The following is a 21,259-nucleotide window of genomic DNA, read 5'->3' on the forward strand; positions in this document are numbered from 1 at the left end:
AGCTTCTCAATCAAGTACTGAGGGATGATTGTGTTGAATGCTTCAGCTCAGTCAATGAACAGCATTCGTACATGTGAGTCCTTGCTGTCCAGGTGGGTGAGGGCCAAATGAAGGGTTGTGGAGATGACAACCTTCATGGAGCGGTTTAGAGGATATGCAAACTGCATTGGGTCCAGGGAGGGTGGAAGCTGGGTTTTAATGTGCCTCATGACGAGCCTCTCCAAGCAATTCATCACAATGGGTGTGAGCACGACGGGATGATAGACATTGAGGCAGGAGACAGTAGACATGGGAATGATGGTCGTTGCCTTGTGGTATGTAGGAACAACATTGCTACATAGGGAGATGTGGAAGATGTCGCTAAAGACATCTGCTTGCTGTTCTTCACATTCCCTGAGCACTCTGCCAGGAATGTTGTCTGGTCCAGCAGACTTCAGTGGGTTAACTCTACATAGAGTTTTCCTTACTTCAGCTATGGTTAGACAGAGCCCCTGGTCACTGGGAGGAGGGTGTCTTCCTTGCCTTCACATTGTTCTGTACTTCAAAACGTCTGTACTTCTGTACGCCAAATCGCTTGGTTGCCCTGGGTTGCCATGCGCCGGGTGTCCCTGCTGTCCTGGAAGTGGTCATGGATTTTCTTTGCGTGTGCACGCTTCCGCTCTCTGATGGCATGGGACAGTTTGGCCCTTGTTGTTCTTAAGGCCGTCTTGTCCCCTGCTCTGAAGGCAGAGTCTCTTTGTTTCAGAAGCGTACGCACTTTTGCAGTCATTTACGGCTTCTGGTTGGAGCATGTAGTAATAGTCTAAGAGATGGTCACGTCATGAACGCACTTGATGATGTATCTGGTCACTGGTGACGTGTACTCCTCCAAGTTGATGGATTCGCCATTGGTTGCAGCCTCGCTAACCATGTCCCAGTCAGTGCACTCAAAACAGTCTTGTAGAGCAGAAGTGGCTCCTGCTGGCCAGGTTTTCACCTGTAATGAATAAACCTTTAGTGTCACCCACATGTGGAGGGGCTACATTTTGAGTTTGGTTCCTCACAAGGTTTTTGCCTCATACCAGCTCTGGGAGTTTTTTTGCACTCACCACCACCACCACCTGTGACTCATTAGTGTTAAACTTGGAGAATAATTCATAGATTTACAATGTACAGTATATACATCATCTATATATCTCTGTAAAGCTGCATTGGGACAGTGTCTCTCCTTAACCAGGGAGCTCCAGGACCCTTGCAGGATGTTATACCATCACGTACTGATGGATTCCAGTGAAGGGATCCTATAAACAATAAGATAAAGTTGTCAGACAATAATAAAGTCAGTTAAAAGCCGCACATGCAATAAACCAATCATGTCGGTTTAGACCCTGGCAATATTTTTGTTTCAGTTATTGGTAAAATGTTTGTTTGTAAATATGAATTCAGATTGAATTATTGTCTCCTGTTATAGATGAGGAAGTATAATTTTTAAACCTATAAATAGATTTCCTGTGTGTGTTTTTTTTCTAGTAAACCTGGATTCTTGTCATGAAGATAATTACATGCTAGGTGTGAAGACTGGAAATGTTGTTACTGATAGACTAATAGGAATGTTTCCTAAATAAAGTGGGACAGTCCGATGATGTAACAAATCAGTATGTTAACACTGTTAGTTGTAGGAGGACTGCTATAAAAAGTGTCAAGGAACCTGCTATAGTGTCACTTTAACCTGCAAGTTGAACAGACAGATACTGAACTAGATCCAAACATGGTGAGATTCCAGTGTGTGGCTGTGGCTTTGCTCTTATGCTTACAAGGTAAGACTTTAGCAATAATTACTAAGGAAAGTTTCTTTATTTATGTTTATTACAAAAATGGCTATGTGCAAATTTATACAACATTGGTCATTGTGCAAATAGCTATAGCTGTAAGTATAACTTGATCCAGCAAATCCTGTAGCTTTCCATTTTAGTTTGTAATAATAAATATAGTACTGACCTTTGATTATAAACAGATTTAATTAAAGGTAAAGATAATGAAATGATAACACTTGTTGACTATTTTATCACACATTGTATTTTAAAGTTGTCGAATTTATAAAATATCAAAAACATAGAAATGATGCAGACATCTAAAAGACAACCACAAGGTTTCTTCCTCATACCATCTCAGGGAGTTTTTCTTTGCTACAATTGCCACTTATATGTAAACTTATATGTGCTACATGTGCTAAATCCACATCTGCATCTTTTTAAACTTAGCTTTTTCTTCTCTTATTTCAGGTTCTCTTTCCCAGCTGGATGGTGGGTATTTCTCTTAATTAATTTTATTCTCCTCTGTTCTGCTGAATGATGCCATTCGGATTGTAACTGATGTTTCTCTTTCTACAGTATGCGGCCGTGCCCCTTTTAACACCCGTATTGTTGGTGGGCAGAGTTCCTCAGAAGCAGGTTAGTCTCCAGAGCCCTGATTATAATGGACATTTCTGTGGAGGAACCCTGATCAACAAAGACTTTGTTCTGACAGCAGCCCACTGTTTCTCCAGGTTTGTTTCATTCAATTAAATTTTATTTGTATTGATACATTTATAATACTTTAAGCAGCTGTGAATGTAAGTGGTAGCACCAGTGGTTAAGGCACTGGGTTTCTGATCTGAAGGTCAGGGGTTCAAGCCCCGGTATCGCCAAGCTGCCACTCTTGGGCCCTTGAGCAAGGCCCTTAACCCTCTATGCTCCAGGGGCGCCATATTATGGCCGACCCTGCGCTCTGACCCCAGCTTCTAAGCAAGCTGGGATATGCGAAGAAAAAATTTCACTGTGCTGTAATGTATGTGACAAATAAAGGCTATTCCATTCTAAATGAAGAAAAATAATTTAAATTTACAGCACCATCTCTTCTACTGTGACGGTGTATTTGGGGAAACAGACTCTAACCGGTTCTAATCCCAATCAAATTACGAGAGGTGTAACTCAGGTGATCGTTCACCCCAGCTACAACAGCGCAACCCAAAACAATGACATCGCCCTTTTACGCCTGAGCTCTTCTGTCAACTTCACGGACTACATCAGACCAGTGTGTCTGGCAGGGCAAGGCAGCAGTTTTCCAGATAAAACCAGCTGTTGGATCACCGGCTGGGGAAGCATTGCCTCTGGAGGTAAAATACATAGACATGAACACAGGTTTCTTTGATCAAAAAAACAAACATATTGTACTTGTCAGGAAAATCTCACCTACAGAGGTGTTTTGTTTGCATCATCAGGAATAGTTGTAGTAGAAGTGGTAGTTATTCAGGGTTTGGTTGTTAATCAGAGACACAAAAGCCAGGAATTTATGTTCCTCATTGGGCTTTGCTGAAGGGTTGTTGAGGTGGATTTCTATGACAAACCCGGGTATAATTTGATAACTTTTCAAAATACCTTTGTATGTCTTTGTTTTTGTTTATAGTGCAACTGCCAGCTCCTGGTGTTCTTCAGGAGGCGATGGTGCCTACTGTCAATACACAGATTTGTGATTTTCTTCTGGGATTTGGGTCCATTACCCCAAACCTGATGTGTGCTGGTTACTACCAAGGAGGTAAAGATACCTGCCAGGTAAACACACAATTAGAAGACATTTGTAAATAAATACAACTTGTATCAACCTTCAACAATCAAAAAATGACAAGTTTATTTCTCTTTTAAAAAGGGGGATTCTGGAGGTCCGCTGGTCACTAAGCAGGGTGCTGTCTGGGTTCAGGCTGGTATCACTAGCTGGGGTAGAGGCTGTGCTCTGTCCTATTCACCTGGTGTGTATACTCAGGTGTCTCAGTACCAGTCCTGGTTATCGAGTGTCATCGGCCAAAACCTGCCAGGATTTATCTAGTAAGACATTATTTACTCACGAGTATGTTAGGCCATGAGTCTCTAACTGGTTTGAGCTGCAACTCAGTAGTTTTCGGTCCTAATTTGTTCTTGTATCTTGCAGGTATTAACACAGTAGAAGGACTGATGGACGTACCCATGGACCAAGTGCAATGAAACAATTTTCCTTTAATAAACTGTGTTTATTATTTAATATGAAATGTTATTTGCTATGATTGTCTATATTTATTTTTTTAACGCGATGAATCTGATATACATAGTAGTTATATGTAAAGATGTTTTATATTTTGTAATTATAAGGAAGCGTGTGATAATGCTTTTGTACAGTACCACGTGTTTACATCAAGATTACATATTATTCATGTAATCTGTTTATCTTCTTAAATTACTCACCTGATTAAAAGATAATTACCTGTATGAACTTCTTGTCCGAGTCATTATTTTACGTGTTCCTACATTGTGAACGTTGTAGATTCATGAGGGAAATGGATCGAATGTGAGTGTTAGTGTGGGTAAGGGGTAATAAAGATGATAAGAATGGGTGAATGTAAATGTGATTGTAAAACATTTTGTGGAATAGGGTAATCGTAATGGGATGTGGTAGCTCAGTGGATAAAGCATTGGACTCCACCACCAAGCTGCCCTTACCCAAGACTCAATTGCTCAGTTGTAGGTCCCCTTGTCTAATAGGTGTCTGCCAAATGCCATGATTGTAAATTAATCAAATAATTGTTTTCACCTTGAATAATCACTACACGGATGCCCAAAAGTTTTGGTGTGTCTCCCATCCTTAAGGGCCTTTAAAGGCAGTACATGCTGCATCTGATCTGTGTTGATACTTATTGCTTTGTCTATCAATTGAGTAGGAAATAAGGCATCTGTAAACAGACTCAAAGAAACTATACCATATGTGGGTAAATTGTATACAAGTTATCACTTTGCAACCTGCTACACAGAAATGGCGTCCATATTTCAAACACATATAAGGACGCCAGAAACCTATAATCGGCTTCCCGACCCTGCCTGTTTCCCTGACTCTCCCCTCAGTGTTACGGATCTCAGCTCTGCTCTGTTTGCGCTCAACGTACTTTGGTTTCCGGCTCAGCTCTGTCATCCCCGGTTTAACGGGGTGTGTTCCACCGTGGTGGGCCCTGAGTAGGCTCTGGTCCTGGAACAGGAGGTGCACGCTCTCCTGGGGAAAGGCGCCATAGAGCTGGTTCCCCCCTCGGTCAGTGAGTCAGGCTACTACAGCCCGTACTTCTTTGTTCCTAATAAGGATGACGGGTTTGCTTCCGGTTCTGAACCGCTCACTCATGAGGCTCAGGTTTAGGATGCTCACTCTCAAAGATCAGATCAAGTCCAAGGACTGGTTTGTCACAATAGTTTTGAAGGACACTTACTTCCACATAGCCGTCCTTTCCACACACAGGAGGTCACTGAGGTCACAAAGCTTACCAATACCAGGTCCTCCCATTTGTCCTCCACTGACTGTGAAGCAGTTCCAGAGGCTGCTGTGTCTCATGGCAGCAGCGTCCAATGTGATTCCACTCACTATCTACCAAAATCTACGTCAAACCAACCTCTATATTCTTTCAAACTGCTGCATATGCACTGGAGTTACAGGCTTTTCCTATCCTACTGATTTTCACATTTAGCTACTGAATTAAAAAATATTCTCCAGGTATTAGTTCATGGCCCACTCCTCTCTATTATTTGTTGTTACATGTGAGACATACACTATATTTCCAAAAGTATTGGGTCACCTGACCTTTGCTGCTGTATCTGTTCCTTTCCAAACTGTTACCACAAAGCTGCAGGCACTTAATTGTACAGGACGTCTTTAGATGGCGCTATAATAAAATTTTGCATTCGCTTGAACTTGGAAACCCAAACCCGTTCCAGCATGGCAATGCCCATGTACACAATTTGAGCTCCTTGAAGATCTGGTTTACATGCTTTGGAGAGGAAGATCTTAACTGGCCTGCTATAGAGCTCTGATCTCAACCCTATTGAACAACTTCGGGATGAATGTGAACACTGACTGCACACCAGGTCTCCTCACCTACAAAACTACCTGCCTTTCATAACACCCTTGTGGCTGATGAACACAAATACCCATAAGCACGCTCCAAAATCTAGTGAAGCTAAATGTGGAATGCAATGTTCAAAACCAGACCACTGTTTTCTCTCTAAATAACACTTACAGAACTCGGACGTATTCATCGCTTTGGCTCATCATCTTGTTGTACAGTGAAGTCAGTTCCAATGCAGCCATGTTGGTTCAGCATTCCTTTCACATTCAAGAACATTCCCTGCTAAAAAACAACCCAAAGCATGTGCAAGTGGTCTGATCAAATCTTCTCTCCTTTTTCCATCTTACACAAGCTCTTCTGGTAAAGAAATAAATGTCCCATTTGTACACCACAGAACTTTCTTCCACTTATTTACTGTCACATTCTTATGTGCTTTTGCCTTTTGCTGTTTCATAAAAACAAAAGGAAAATGCATGTGTTCCAAAAACCAAAAACGATCTGGTATTTCTACACTGTACTAGGATAAACCTCATGCTGTGACCTAGTTGGTCGTTGTAGTGCCCCCTGCTGGACTTTCAAGAGTGGTGTAAAGCAAATGACCTAAGACTCGGTGCCCTCCTGCAAGCATGCCAAATTTCCAGGCATTTCTCTGTCTGGCCAGAGTTTTTTTCCTGAGTCCTTTGGTTTGTGTCCTTCTAAACCCAAAAATTGTGAACTGGAGTATTACAAATAGTTGCATTCTGAGGTCCAGTAGCCAGCTATTAGGGTTGAACAAGCCTTAGTGCCGGTCCCAAACCCGGATAAATGGGGAAGGTTGCGTTGGGAAGGGCATCCAGTGTAAAAAAACGTGCCAAATCATTCATGCAGATGGTCCGCTGTGGCGACCCCTTAACGGAAGAAGCCGAAAGAAAGTTTTACTCCAGCTTAACAATAGTGTTGTTCAGTGTATTCAAATGCAGATTGTTGCAGTTCATAGCATTGTTGCCTCACACTGTGAGTGTTCATGCAGGTTTTCTCTAGGTCCTGAAATTTCCTCAGTCCAAATCCATGTAGGTAGGTTAGATGGCTATTGTAAATTGACCTTAGGTGTAAATGACCCTAAACATTTGTTGCATGGTGTCTTGCAATGGAGTGAATTTCTCAGACCTGCATCCCTGATCCCTGAATTCATTTTGGGGCCAACTTTAAAGTACATACATACATTTAAAGTGATGCAACTGGCCTCTGATAATTGGGTTTTAGGACGTCAGAAGTGGGTTCTATTAGGCCATACACAAACACGTAAACACACAGAAATGAGAATATGATAGTACCAATAGATTGTAATATATTTGTGTGATTGTGTGTAGTGCCTTCACCCAGTGTGCTGCAAGAGACGATGGTGCCCATTATTAATGCAGTTTTTTGTGATTTTCTACTAAAACCCGAGCCCATTACTACAAACATGATATGTGCCGGGTATCTACACGGACACCCGGAAATCTGTCAGGTACATTTAATATCATGAAATATGAACAACTCTCTAATACTAACCTTATAATATCAACTTTCTAGTGTGAATGCGCAGTAAGATTGGAATAGAATTCGCATCATATTTACAACATTGATTTTTTATTTTTAAAGGCAGATTTTGGAGGTCCAATGGTGACCAAGCTGGGTGCAGCCTGGATTCAAACTGGTATCACTAGCTGGGGTAAGGGCTGTACACAGCACAGCTCACCCAGTGTTTACACACTGATATCCCAGTACCAGATCTGGATCTCCAACATCATAAAAAAAAATTGTCAGGTATAAGATATATAAAATGCATATGTGCAAAATTATATATATATATATATATATATATATATATATATATATATATATATATATATATATATATATACATACACGAACTGAACCGTGTATTTGGTTTACTGTTACAATTATATATATATATATATATATATATATATATATATATATATATATATATACAGGGCCTTGCAAAAGTATTGACCCCCCTTGGCGTTTTTCCTATTTTGTTGTCTAACAACCTGGAATTAAAATTGATTTTTTGGGGGTTTGTATCATTTTGTTTTACACAACATGCCAACCACTTTAAAGATGCTAAATATTTTTTATTGTGAAACAAACAAGAAATAAAACAAAAAAACAGAAAACTTGAGCGTGCATAACTATTCACCCTCCCAAAGTCAATACTTTGTAGAGCCACCTTTTGCAGCAATTACAGCTGCAAGTCTCTTGGGGTATGTATCTATAAGCTTGGCACATCTAGCCACTGGATTTTTGCCCATTCTTCAAGGCAAAACTGCTCCTGCTCCTTCAAGTTGGATGGGTTCCGCTGGTGTACAGCAATTATTAAGTCATTCCAAAGATTCTCAATCGGATTGAGGTCTGGGCTTTGACTAGGCCATTCAAAGACATTTAAATGTTTCCCCTTAAACCACTCGAGTGTTGCTTTAGCAGTATGCTTAGGGTCATTGTCCTGCTGGAAGGTGAACCTCCGTCCCAGTCTCAAATCTCCGGAAGACTGAAACAGGTTTCCCTCAAGAATTTCCCTGTATTTAGTGCCATCTATCATCCCTTCAATTCCGATCAGTTTCCCAGTCCCTGCTGATAAAAAACATGGATGGTGTTCTCGGGGTGATGAGAGGTGTTGGGTTGCACCAGACATAGCGTTTTCCTTGATGGGCAAAAAGCAAAATTTTAGTCTCATCTGACCAGAGTACCTTCTTCCATATGTTTGGGGAGTCTCCCACATGCCTTATGGCCAACACCAAACGTGTTTGCTTATTTTTTTCTTTAAGCAATGGCTTTTTTTGGCCACTCTTCCGTAAAGCCCAGCTCTGTGGAGTGTACGGCTTGAAGTGGTCCTATGGACAGATACTCCAATCTCCGCTGTGGAGCTTTGCAGCTCCTTCAGGGTTATCTTTGGTCTCTTTGTTGCCTCTCTGATTAATGCCCTCCTTGCCTGGTCCGTGAGTTTTGCTGGGCGGCCCTCTCTTGCCAGGTTTGTTGTGGTGCCATATTCTTTCCATTTTTTAATAATGGCTTTAACGTTGCTCCGTTGGATTTTCAAAGTTTCAAGCCTTTCAGAACAGGTGTGTGTATATATATACTGAGATCATGTGACACTTAGATTGCACACTGGTGGACTTTTTTTAAGTAATTATGTGACTTCTAAAGGTAATTGGTTGCACGAGATCTTATTAAGAGGCTTAATAGCAAAGGGGGTGAATACATATGCACGCACCACTTTACATAAAATCCAAATAAAAATCAATTTTAATTCCAAGTTGTAAGGCAACAAAATAGGAAAAACGCCAAGGGGGGTCAATACTTTTGCAAGGCACTGTATATATAAATATATATATATATATATATATATATATATATATATATATATATATATATATATATATATATATATATATATATTAGAATTCTAAGTTTGAGAGAAACATAAAATTGCTTGTAATTTTTTAATAGCGCAGTTTATTATTATTAACATTTGTGATCATCAGTTTATATTTTTAATACATAAAATGCTAAAGAATCCATATCACGAGACTGTCGTAAAACGGAAGTGGCAGCGATTTCTCACATGCACAAAAGTAAATCTGAGATAGCACGATAGACCAAAAAAACGTATAGAGCAGTGGTCCCCAAACCCCGGGCCAATTGGTACCGGGCCGCACAGAAAGAATAGATAACTTACATTATTTCCGTTTTATTTATTATTTGATTCTGAACAATGTTTTATTTTGGAAAATTACTGGATTTTCTCCTCCACATCTGTCTATGCAGGTCATGATGCCTCGGTCACATGTCCCACCTCCATCCACTACCTTCTTAAAGGAGCTCCGACCGCTAACACATAATACATTACTGCTAAATTCAAACCCATAGTGGATTCACGTTTATTATTATATTTAGAAAATACCAGTTTTTATGGTCGTATCATTTTAATTGTATTCGTATATTTTGTTGTATTTATCCGCCCACACCTTAAAGGCCGGTCCGTGAAAATATTGTCTGACATTAAACCGGTCCGTGGTGCAAAAAAGGTTGGGGACCGCTGTTATAGAGAATTGTTTTTATGGAGTTTTATGTTGAAATAATAAAATTTATTAATAAATTAATTAATTATAATTAATAAATAAATAATGATTATTTAAAAACTGAAGTTAAATGTTAATACAGTACAGTACTGTATACATGAAATATCATTTTTGGGGTGGCGTCCGTTTATCGTTTATGGCGGGCGGGTTTGAAATGTAACACCACGATAAACTGGGGATTACTGTGTGTGTGTGTGTGTGTGTGTATATACAGTGAGGAAAATAAGTATTTGAACACGCTGCTATTTTGCAAGTTCTCCCACTTAGATATCATGGAGGGGTCTGAAATTGTCATCGTAGGTGCATGTCCACTGTGAGAGACATAATCTAAAAAAAAAAATCCAGAAATCACAATGTATGATTTTTTAACTATTTATTTGTATGATACAGCTGCAAATAAGTATTTGAACACCTGAGAAAGTCAATGTTAATATTTGGTACAGGAGCCTTTGTTTGCAATTACAGAGGTCAAACGTTTCCTGTAGTTTTTCACCAGGTTTGCACACACTGCAGGAGGGATTTTGGCCCACTCCTCCACACAGATCTTCTCTAGATCAGTCAGGTTTCTGGCCTGTTGCTGAGAAACACGGAGTTTGAGCTCCCTCCAAAGATTCTCTATTGGGTTTAGGTCTGGAGACTGGCTAGGCCACGCCAGAACCTTGATATGCTTCTTACAGAGCCACTCCTTGATTATCCTGGCTGTGTGCTTCGGGTCATTGTCATGTTGGAAGAACCAGCCTTGACCCATCTTCAATGCTCTAACTGAGGGAAGGAGGTTGTGCCCCAAAATCTCGCAATACATGGCCCCGGTCATCCTCTCCTTAATACAGTGCAGTCGCCCTGTCCCATGTGCAGAAAAACACCCCCAAAGCATGATGCTACCACCCCCATGCTTCACAGTAGGGATGGTGTTCTTGGGATGGTACTCATCATTCTTCTTCCTCCAAACACGTTCAGTGGAATCATGACCCAAAAGTTCTATTTTGGTCTCATCTGACCACATGACTTTCTCCCATGACTCCTCTGGATCATCCAAATGGTCATTGGCAAACTTAAGACGTGCCTGGACATGTGCTGGTTTAAGCAGGGGAACCTTCCGTGCCATGCATGATTTCAAACCATGACGTCTTAGTGTATTACCAACAGTAACCTTGGAAACGGTGGTCCCAGCTCTTTTCAGGTCATTGACCAGCTCCTCCCGTGTAGTTCTGGGCTGATTTCTCACCTTCCTGAGGATCATTGAGACCCCACGAGGTGAGATCTTGCATGGAGCCCCAGTCCGAGAGAGATTGACAGTCATGTTTAGCTTTTTCCATTTTCTAATGATTGCTCCAACAGTGGACCTTTTTTCACCAAGCTGCTTGGCAATTTCCCCGTAGCCCTTTCCAGCCTTGTGGAGGTGTAAAATTTTGTCTCTAGTGTCTTTGGACAGCTCTTTGGTCTTGGCCATGTTAGTAGTTGGATTCTTACTGATTGTATGGGATGGACAGGTGTCTTTATGCAGCTAACGACCTCAAACAGGTGCATCTAATTTAGGATAATGAATGTAGTGGAGGTGGACATTATAAATGCAGACTAACAGGTCTTTGAGGGTCAGAATTCTAGCTGATAGACAGGTGTTCAAATACTTATTTGCAGCTGTATCATACAAATAAATAGTTTAAAAATCATATATTGTGATTTCTGGATTTCTTTTTTTAGATTATGTCTCTCACAGTGGACATGCAGCTACGATGACAATTTCAGACCCCTCCATGATTTCTAAGTGGGAGAACTTGCAAAATAGCAGGGTGTTCAAATACTTATTTTCCTCACTGTATATATATATATAAAAACATAAACTGGGGTCATAATTATTGGCTTTTACAGCAATCACTAAAATCTTGGTCATGTGTTCTTGTGTCCTCTCAGGTACTGATGCAGCCAAAGAACCAGTGGTGCTACTGATTGACCAAGCAGGAGGAACACATTTTAATTTAACAACATTTATTATTTTTCATGCCGTATATTTGTTTTGCTCATATTTAGCTATTTTTCTACTTTTTGTTTATATTTATATTTATGTCTCTCTTTTTTTTACTGGTGAAAATAAAATAAAAGATATATAGAGCTCTGCCCCAGACTCTTTACAAGTGCACTGCTGTGTTCCGGGGTTCTCGTGGGCGCTCAGCACCATCTCCGAGCGTCTGCGAGCGCGCCATGGCCTCTCAGAATTCCCACGAGCTGACCGTGCCGCCACAGAACATCTACAAGCACGCTGCTCTGTTCCGAGGTTCCCGTGGCCTCTCCGCCACAGTGTCTCCAGGAGCGCGCCTCTCCGCCAACAGAGTCTCCAGGAGCGCGCCTCTCCGCCAACAGAGTCTCCAGGAGCGCGCCTCTCCGCCACAGAGTCTCCAGGAGCGCGCCTCTCCGCCACAGAGTCTCCAGGAGCGCGCCGAGCCGCCACAGAGTCTCCAGAGCGCGCCTCTCCGCCACAGAGTCTCCAGGAGCGCCCCGAGCCGCCACAGAGTCTCCAGGAGCGCGCCTCTCCGCCACAGAGTCTCCAGAGCGCGCCTCTCCGCCACAGAGTCTCCAGGAGCGCGCCTCTCCGCCACAGAGTCTCCAGGAGTGCCCCGAGCCGCCACAGAGTCTCCAGGAGCGCGCCGAGCCGCCACAAACCCTTTACGAGCGCGACGAGCTGCCACTGACCCTCACCAACAGCTGTGGCTCGTTATGGACTAGACTATATAAACTCACGTTCTCGAGTCACAGGCTGTCGGTTCTTGAATTGTCATGCTGGTCGTCTCACGTTCCCGCGACCGCCAGCCTGCCCGCTGGTTCTGTCTCCAAAACTCTGTTTTCTATGGGCGGATTATTTATTTAATTATTCGTTTTTGGACTCTACGTTTCGATTTGGATTACTCGTCTCGAGCGGATATTCTTTGGTTGTTTTCTGGCCACGGCAACTGTGAGTGTTTCTTTTTTTGAACTGATCGAATAAACTATGATTGAGTTATTTCCGCTTCCGCGTCCTGTCCATCAGCCTGACACTGGGTCACAAGGCTAACAATGTGTTGCTTAGCCCAGTATGGTGATATGGAGTCCTGTGGACAAGATAAAGTGTGGTGGTCAGGCAGCAGATACGTGATTAAAAAAAAATATCTGCATTCAGGCAAATTTCATGTTTAATGTAAGATTTCATTTTATTTAAATTTTCAAAAAAAATGCACATGAGTAAAAAAATGATTAAATGAAAGTGGAGATCTCTATGTAGTACTTAAATATTTGTGCACCATGAAACTTTGTGATATAATTCATTTATTGGTCCATAGGTAAAGAGTAACAAACCTTTGTATATCTGCAACAAATTAGATTGTTGCATCTTCAACTATTGATCAAGTGAATGATATTAGAACCATTGCCACAAATCTTTTGAAAAGAGCTGATTTGATATAAAGTCTCTAAAACCCATTTCCAAATCTGCAAAAATGCAAACAATTTAGCTTCTCTTGTTAGCAATGTTAAAATAAAGAGATTAACCTTCTCTGTCAGAAACACTGACCTACATTTACAACCTAATTTCTAATATTTGTTCCATGAAAATGTATTAATTTATTTCATCAGTTTATTCTCTTCATGTCGTAGTGTTTCTCTCGGCTGCACTGCTTCCAGTACGTGTACGTAGATGTTAGATTTTTTTGTCCATTCAGATTTCAGCCTCTATGTGCTGCCATGTCAATCTAATCTGCCCAGAGCCTTCAGAGTCAGTACTGCTGGCCTTTTTACTATCGTCTCTATAATAAATAAATCTGTTTCTTTAACCAATCAGATTTTATATTCGCCTCACAGGGCAGCTCCCTAACACGTGTGTAGCTCTGCACACATTAATACATCTGAGTTAGACTTTTATGCCTGCAGAGGAAGAGAAATTGATTTGGTCTTGTACATACTTAAAAATAAATTTTGAAGAAAAGCTAGACATGGTGAGGAGGTCATCCAACCCTGAAGCTAGCTAGTGTGTCTCAGCCTGAGAAAGGGTTTCTTCTTTTTTTCCAGACCAGTAAATACGAGCTCTACCACTGGATTACAGCCTCTGGGGGGCGCTGCACAATATGAATCTGTATCTCTGGTGAGGAGGTTGTGTTTTGTTTTACATTTTTAATGTTTTTGTCATGTTATTAGACAAATATTGATTGTGAACTGCTCCAGATGTTGTAGGTGCACAGTTGTGGTTGTAGGTTTGGAGTCTTAACTGGATTTGCTGCTTTAGTAAAACGGTTTTCACTTCCATATGTGAAATGTCTCTCTGTAATGCCACGTGTTGTTATATTGTGTTTTGTATAGTATTGATGGTTTCTGTAATTGTGATGTGATAGTGGTGGTATTAAGAGGTGGATAAAGTCGCGTAAGTCCTCACTGAAGGCCCAGGTACCAATGCACGGCCCGTCACTGGAATTAACAATAACTGGATCAGCTTTTAGTCACTGACAGGACACTGTAGCTCCTGATATCCCATTATTTGTGTACCTGAACTATTACCTGTTTGCATGTTTTGATTTACATATTTGGACTGATTGCTAGTGTTCTCTTCTGCCTGAAACTGCACCTGTAATTGCATCTGTCCAGGGCCTTCTGTGTGATTCATAGGAAAGAGGGTGAACAGGTTTTGAAATGTAGTTTTAATTATAATTTGAAGCCTTTTAAAAAATACCTCAAGAGAAAAACATTTCACTTTAACATACATAGATGTTTAACCAATAAAAAGTGTATTATCTGAGTGCCATTATGAACCCCCACACCTATTTCTATCAAAAAGGTACAGGCTATTTGTTGGTACCTCAAATAATGAAGACTACAGCAGGTGGATATCGAGTGTTCTGTGAATTGGGATATTTTTAGGCTGTTCTCCCCACACTCTCACATGTTCACTCAGGTTTGTTGATGGTAGCATGGTGACGTCTCTTATCCCAAAGAGATCCCTCATGACTGTGTTAGCTTCTGGTCATCCTTTTTAGTTCTGCTGCCAAAGCGACTACAATTGGAGTCCTTACCTGAGTTATGAGTAATCAGTGTTCCTGTCCCTTTCCTCTCTTTGGAGCTGCCTGCTTCATACTGACATCCTACCTCTGTATGGAGTTCTCTTCAAATGGATACCATTCTGTGAGGATGGTTCTACATCAACAGCCTAAAGATGCATAAAGTTGTTGATCAACTCCAGAACTTTGAAGATTGATTTGGACTGTAATTAATATTAACACTCTGCTACAATGTGCTCAGGACCACAGTCTGCTTTTAATCACTGCACACCTCAGCAATGGAACTGCAAGTATGTCCAGGCTCGTTTATGCAGATACGGAAAATTTCAGATAGTGTGAAATTATAATAGTTCACCCTCAAGGTAGCAAAAGCAAGGACTATTTATTTCTGTACCCCCTGTAGCCAAGCCTGCGGCAACAGTGACAATAAAAGCATCTCTGAGACGGTATGAGGAAAACAACCTTGTCAGGAATAAGCACAAAAAGAATCCATCTTGTTCTGTGAGATGTTGGAGTGTAAGAATTTGATAATTGCTTTGAATCATTGTCAGATCTTGACTGGAAGCCTACTCTACATGCGGGAAATTCAGAATTGGGTCAGGTCTTGTTTTGTTGTTAATCCAGAGCCATAGACATTTATTTTCAAGCATGCTAGAATTTTTACTCATAAGCACACCTTTCAGTGGACTTCCTCAACACCACATTACTGTTTCTGATTAGTTTGTCTGATTTGTTTTCCAGGTCTGCTATAAACGCATTTCCTCTGATTCATGAATAGAAATGTTAATTGTAATCATCAGCCACACAATTCTGATTTATGTGTTTAAAGTAAAATTCAAATCCCAGCATCACAACCTGCCACTGCTTGGCCCTTAAGCAAGGCTCTAAACCCTTAGTTGCTCAAATGTATAAACGAGATAATTGCAAGTTGCTCTGGAAAAGGTCATCTGCTAAAAGTAATTGTCAATTTACGAGGTGGCATCAAAAGACTCGCTCTGTTTACAAGAAAGTACTTTAAGTCAAGTCAAGTTTATTTCTATTGCTATTTTCACAACAGACATTGTCGCAAAGCAGCTTTACAGAATTTTAAGAGTTAAGGTGAATGATATGCATTTATCACTGATAAGCAGCCATGGAAACTGTGGCAAGGAAAAACTCCCTTAGATGACATGAGAAAAAATATTTTTTCAACCTTGTGAGAACTGGACAAAATGTAGCCAGTCTGGAGGTCATGAACGCATGGACAAACTTCTCTGCATCAGATATAGACATGTTTCTTAGCTTAGCAATATTTCTAAAGTGGAAGAAGCTGTTTTTGTAATATGGTTGATATGATTTTTAAAAGACAAGTTGCTGTGGAGAAGAGTGGAGGGAATTATAAAAGCAAATTGGGACTAAATGTGAAATGCAATGTTCAAAAATCACATACCGTACTGATGACCAGGTGACATAATACTTTTGGCAATATAGTGTACATTTGCAACGTAAAATACATAATCTATATATCTCTGTAAAGCTGCATTGGGACAGTGTCTCTCCTTAACCATGGGGCTCCAGGACCCTTGCAGGATGTTGTCCCCTGAGAAATACCACCACGTACGGAACGATGGATTCCACTGAAGCAATCTTATGAACAATATATAAACAAGATATAAAGTTATCAAACAATATAAATGTCATTTAAAAGCAGCACATTCCCACGGTTTTTTTTCAGTAATGGTAAAATGTTTGTATGTAAATATGAATTCAGATTGAAGTATTGTCCCCTGTTATAGATGAGGAAGTACAATTTTTAAACGTATAAATAGATTTCCTGTGTGTTTTTTTTCTAGTATACCTGGATTCTTGTCATGAAGATAATTACATGCTAGGTGTGAAGACTGGAAATGTTGTTACTGATAGACTAATAGGAATGTTTCCTAAATAAAGTGGGACAGTCCGATGATGTAACAGATCAGTATGTTAACACTGTTAGTTGTAGGAGGACTGCTATAAAAAGCGTCAAGGAACCTGCTATAGTGACACTTTAACCTGCAAGTTGAACAGACAGATACTGAACTAGATCCAAACATGGTGAGATTCCAGTGTGTGGCTGTGGCTCTGCTCTTATGCTTACAAGGTAAGACTTTAGCAATAATTACTAAGGAATGTTTCTTTATTTACGTTTATTACAATAATGGCTATGTGCAAATTTATACAACATTGGTCATTGTGCAAATAGCTATAGCTGTAAGTATAACTTGATCCAGCAAATCCTGTAGCTTTCCATTTTAGTTTGTTATAATATGTACTGACCTTTGATTATAAACAGATTTAATTAAAGGTAAAGATTATGAAATGATAACACTTGTTGACTATTTTATCACATATTGTATTTTAAAGTTGTCGAATTTATAAAATATCAAAAATATACAAATGATGCAGACATCTAAAAGACAACCACAAGGTTTCTTCCTCATACCATCTCAGGGAGTTTTTCTTTGCTACAATTGCCACTTGCTCACTTATTAGCAACCAACTTATATGTGCTACATCTACATCTGCATCTTGTTGAACTTAGCTTCTTCTTCTCTCATTCCAGGTTCTCTTTCCCAGCTGGATGGTGGGTATTTCTCTTAGTCTTAATTAATTTTTATTCTTCTCTGTTCTGCTGAATGATGCCATTCGGATTGTAACTGATGTTTCTCTTTCTACAGTATGCGGCCGTGCCCCTTTTAACACCCGTATTGTGGGTGGGCAGAGTTCCTCAGAAGGAGGGTGGCCATGGCAGGTTAGTCTCCAGAGCCCTGATTATAACGGACATTTCTGTGGAGGAACCCTGATCAACAAAGACTTTGTTCTGACAGCAGCCCACTGTTTCTCCAGGTTTGTTTCATTCAATTCCATTTTATTTGTATTTATACATTTATAATACTTTAATTAGTTGTGAATGTAAGTGAAGAAATGAATAAAAATGTTTAATTCTACAGCACCATCTCTTCTGCTGTGACGGTGTATTTGGGGAAACAGACTCTAACCGGTTCTAATCCCAATCAAATTACGAGAGGTGTAACTCAGGTGATCGTTCACCCCAGCTACAACAGCGCCACCCAAAACAATGACATCGCCCTTTTACGCCTGAAGTCTTCAGTCAACTTCACGGACTACATCAGACCAGTGTGTCTGGCAGGGCAAGGCAGCAGTTTTCCAGATAAAACCAGCTGCTGGATCACCGGCTGGGGAAGCATTGCCTCTGGAGGTAAATACATAGACATGAACACACAGGTTTCTGTGATAAAAAAACCCCAAAAATATTGTACTTGTCAGGAAAATCTCACCTACAGAGGTGTTTTGTTTGCATCATCAGGAATAGTTGTAGTAGAAGTGGTAGGTTTGCAGGGTTTGGTTGTTAATCAGAGACACAAAAGCCAGGAATTTATGTTCCTCATTGGGCTGAGCTGAAGGGTTGTTGAGGTGGGTTTCTATGACAAACCCGGGTATAATTTGATAACTTTTTAAAATAAGAATGTATGTCTTTGTTTTTGTGTATAGTGCAACTGCCAGCTCCTGGTGTTCTTCAGGAGGCGATGGTGCCTACTGTCAATACACAGATTTGTGATTTTCTCCTGGGATTTGGCTCCATTACCCCAAACATGATGTGTGCTGGTTACTACCAAGGAGGTAAAGATACCTGCCAGGTAAACACACAATTAGAAGACATTTGTAAATAAATACAACTTGTATCAACCTTCAACAATCAAAAAATGACAAGTTTATTTCTCTTTTGAAAGGGGGATTCTGGAGGTCCGCTGGTCACTAAGCAGGGTGCTGTCTGGGTTCAGGCTGGTATCACTAGCTGGGGTAGAGGCTGTGCTCTGTCCTATTCACCTGGTGTGTATACTCAGGTGTCTCAGTACCAGTCCTGGTTATCGAGTGTCATCGGCCAAAACCTGCCAGGATTTATCAAGTAAGACATTATTTACTCAGGAGTATGTTAGGCCATGAGTCTCTAACTGGTTTGAGCTGCAACTCAGTAGTTTTTGGTCCTAATTTGTTCTTGTATCTTGCAGGTATTAACACAGTAGAAGGACTGATGGACGTACCCATGGACCAAGTGCAATGAAACAATTTTCCTTTAATAAACTGTGTTTATTATTTAATATGAAATGTTATTTGCTATGATTGTCTATATTTATTTTTTTACCACGATGAATCTGATATACATAGTAGTTATATTTGAAGCTGTTTTATATTTTGTAGTTATAAGGAAGTGTGTGATAATGCTCTTGTACAGTACCACGTGTTTACATCAAGATTACATATTATTCATGTAATCTATTTATCTTATTAAATTACTCACCTGATTAAAAGATAATTACCTGTATGAACTTCTTGTCCGAGTCATTATTTTACACGTTTCTACATTGTGAACGTTGTAGATTCATGAGGGAAATGGATCGAATGTGAGTGTTAGTGTGGGTAAGGGGTAATAAAGATGGTAAGACTGAGTGAATGTAAATGTGATTGTAAAACATTTTGTGGAATAGGGTAATCGTAATAGGATGTGGTAGCTCAGTGGTTAAAGCATTAGACTCCACCACCAAGCTGCCCTTACCCAAGACCCTAAACACTCAATTGCTCAGTTGTAGGTCACCTTGTCTAAAGGCGTCTGCCAAATGCCATAAATTTAAATGTAATTAAACAAAATAATTGTTCTCACTTGGAATATTCACTACACGGATGCCCAACAGTTTTGGTGTGACTCCCATCCTCAAGGGCCTTTAAATGCAGTACATGCTGCTTATGATCTGTGTTGATACTTATTGTTTTGTATATCAATTGAGTAGGAAACAAGAAATCTGTAATCAGACTTAAAGAAACTGTACCATATTTGGGTAAATTGTATGGACATTACACCTATATGTGATTCATCCCAAAGGTCATACGTTTAAATCCCAACACCACCAAGGTGCCACTGCTGTGCCTTTGCGCAAGGCCCTTAACCCTCGACTGCTTAGTTGTATATATAAGATATTTGTAAGTCGCTGTGGACAAGAGCATCTGATAAATGCCATAAAAACTTAAATGTAAATGTAAACAAAGTGTATATGTTTTTAGAGCTGTATAGTCCCAATGTGTTAAACATATGACTTTACATAGATGCTTCTTTCAGCGTTTTAAAAAGCTTTTCCATCACTATCCTGACAACAAGAAGATTAAAGAGAGACTCCTCAACCTGAAGCAAAGAAGCTCAACCTAAATTTTCAGAGTCTGCTCTGAAATCTGGCAGGTTTGTCAGTGGAAGTATTCAGAATCAACCGGACATCAAGGCCATCAAATGATCAAGGTTAAAACATCTGGCTTGACAGGATATCTAAGCCACTCTTGAGCTTTGACAACCTGGGTCCCAGAGATCCAAAGAATTTAACTTATGCAACTCACCCAGGTTAATTTTATATCTGTGAAAAGCCAAAGGCATCAATATAAATTGTGTTTGAAGAATCAAGTCTCTTGGGAATCACTGTATTAGAGCAGACAAGAAGGACTCGAATGCAGGTAAAGTGTAAAAGAGTCTTTAATAATCAGATTGTGAAGCAAAATCCACCAATTGATAACGCGTTCAAGGACAAACCATTAAGCTGAAACATCAGTACCAGAGAAATGCAGGTAACACTGAGACAGGGTACAGTAAAAAACATGTTGGAGCAAAAGTTGGACTGTTTCTTTTATTGGTGGGAACTTGCATGAAAATAAAAAATCTTAATTTTGGAAAATTCATCAATCATGATTAGTGGTGCACTGGGCCGAGGGTGTAAGGAAAACACAGTGTTACAAATACAAAGTGGTTAAGCATGTTGTGTTTAAGGAAAATTGCTGGTGCAATGGTGAGGCCAAATGGATTGGTCGATATTCGTAGTGGCCAGCAGTGATGTTAAAATTTGTCTTCCACTCATCTCCTCACCAAATGAGGACCAGGTGATGGGTGTTTTGTAATTTTGTAAAACATTTGAGAGACCTCTGTTAGTCTATGCAAGGATGATTGGTCTTGTCTTTCTTTTCCAAAAAGATGGTTACAGGCGCCCTCGAGGTGGGGATGTCTGGGGCAAGTGGTCATCGGTACCATTGTAGGGTCGGTGAGATGGTAGACAAATGACAAACGACTGGGTCCCACTGCAGATTAGAATTTTAAGATGCGGTTTGGAGGGGGTTGTAAATACCTGGTTCGGCAGTGGCTTCTTTCACCACGGCACTCCTAAATCCTCCAATCT

At 40.3% G+C, this 21,259-nt stretch overlaps 1 protein-coding gene and 1 pseudogene across 2 annotated transcripts in view; one reads left to right on the forward strand and one right to left on the reverse strand.

The window, feature by feature from the left end:
* LOC310738682 (craniofacial development protein 2-like) overlaps positions 1-21,259 on the reverse strand; it is a 75,812-nt gene that overhangs the window by 21,594 nt on the left and 32,959 nt on the right. The gene's annotated exons all lie outside the window — the stretch shown is intronic.
* On the forward strand, positions 1,748-19,378 carry LOC310737247 (transmembrane protease serine 9-like; annotated as a pseudogene). The gene is made up of 19 exons (XR_014538152.1): positions 1,748-1,796; positions 2,262-2,282; positions 2,370-2,524; positions 2,865-3,133; positions 3,424-3,569; positions 3,664-3,839; positions 4,887-4,923; positions 4,999-5,163; positions 11,908-11,933; positions 12,167-12,225; positions 12,293-12,415; positions 12,534-12,698; positions 17,038-17,130; positions 17,593-17,613; positions 17,708-17,876; positions 17,981-18,249; positions 18,543-18,688; positions 18,782-18,957; positions 19,061-19,378. The product of XR_014538152.1 is annotated as a transmembrane protease serine 9-like (transcript).

Source organism: Silurus aristotelis (genome assembly GCF_946808225.1).
Source record: "Silurus aristotelis genome assembly, chromosome: 2".
NCBI lineage: Eukaryota > Metazoa > Chordata > Actinopteri > Siluriformes > Siluridae > Silurus > Silurus aristotelis.